The sequence below is a fragment of the Nannospalax galili genome, unplaced genomic scaffold, assembly GCF_000622305.1.
Source record: "Nannospalax galili isolate Female #2095 unplaced genomic scaffold, S.galili_v1.0 scaffold9, whole genome shotgun sequence".
Classification (NCBI taxonomy): Eukaryota; Metazoa; Chordata; class Mammalia; order Rodentia; family Spalacidae; genus Nannospalax; species Nannospalax galili.
In genome coordinates, this window is record NW_008360332.1 from 2,101,470 (window position 1) to 2,102,767 (window position 1,298).

The 1,298-nt window shown below is 37.6% G+C and overlaps 1 non-coding gene across 1 annotated transcript; it reads left to right on the plus strand.

Annotated features, from left to right (window-relative positions):
• Window positions 1-508: 508 nt before the first annotated feature.
• On the plus strand, window positions 509-640 carry LOC115069020. The gene has a single exon (XR_003848371.1). It is a non-coding gene; the product is annotated as a small nucleolar RNA SNORA3/SNORA45 family (small nucleolar RNA).
• Window positions 641-1,298: the final 658 nt, after the last annotated feature.

The window sequence follows — 1,298 nt, forward strand, 5'->3', positions numbered from 1 at the left end:
AGCTAAAAGAATCTTTTCCTCCCTCTGGAAACCAACTTTTGAAATTACACAGTTCCCCAAATGGTATTTCTTTGAAAATGTGTATACAGGATGAAAAAATGTCTACTGACTGTTATTTTTCAATTTTATTTTGCTTTCCCATTTTGTTCCCAAATTGAGTTCCAGTGCTCAGATAGTTCTTTCTGGTGTAACATGGAGACTGAAACAGTAGACATTTTCTCGTAAACCAATTTCAAGTTCTGTGGCTATGATTCAACCTAATTATTTTATGAAATTGCAACAATCCATGTTTTTCTGAAATACAACATTATGCATCAGTTGAGGGCACTGTAGAAAGCTAGTTTTTAAGAGAAACATTATGAGAAAAATTATAATTTCTCTTCAAAACACGTTTTATAGAGAAAGGAAAGGGTAATTACTTCAGACTGAGCAGAATTTTGAAAATTTCTTGGTAAAAGAAACTGTGAATGTGCAAATGTTTCTTGTTTTTTTTAAAAAAGGAGGCAGTCTATAGATTGGCGTCACATCCTGACATGGTTACTTGTCCTAGTGTGCTAGAGTTCTTGAAGAGGATCTGCTGGTCTTGGTTCACCAGTGGAGGCAGTCAGTGCCTCTATTGGCACCCTGATCAGAAACATGCCAAAAAATTAAAAATAAATAAATAAAATTAAAAAATGATAAAATAAAATAAAATAAAATAAATGAAACTGAATGTATGTGAGAGATGATAGGAAATAGTAGCCTTTTTCAATAGGTAGCTATCAGTCTGTAAAGTTCCATTAGCAGGTCTTCCAATCAGGTGACTAAATGGTTGGTAAACTAAGGACACAGACTTGGGCAAATCACATATCAAGAGTGCCAAAGTGCCAGAACTCTAAAGGCAAGTCACGGCACTATGGAACTTAGTAATGCCTCCAGTCAACTCCGGCGAACGCACTCGCAACTCAGTTACTCCTTTCTGCCCCCTAACCCCCTATTTTCTTTCTCCAGAAACTTGAAAACACAAAAAGGTACGAGGATTTTTGTTGTGACCATGATGCTGGTTGTTTCTTGACTTAAGAGAAGTATTAAAGATTTTCTAAAATTAGATGCAACTAAAATTTACAAATGTCTTAGCAAAAACAGCCCACGAATCCGCTTAGGCAGCTGCCGACCTGCATTGCCCCAAGGCTGAGGTGGCCTGACCATGGTCGCCCTGCAAGGAACTCCATACTCATCTCTATTTTTCCCCTGGGTTTTGGTACTATAGCACTGAGTGGGTTGCAAACACATGTTGTACCACTCAAAGAGTAGGAAGG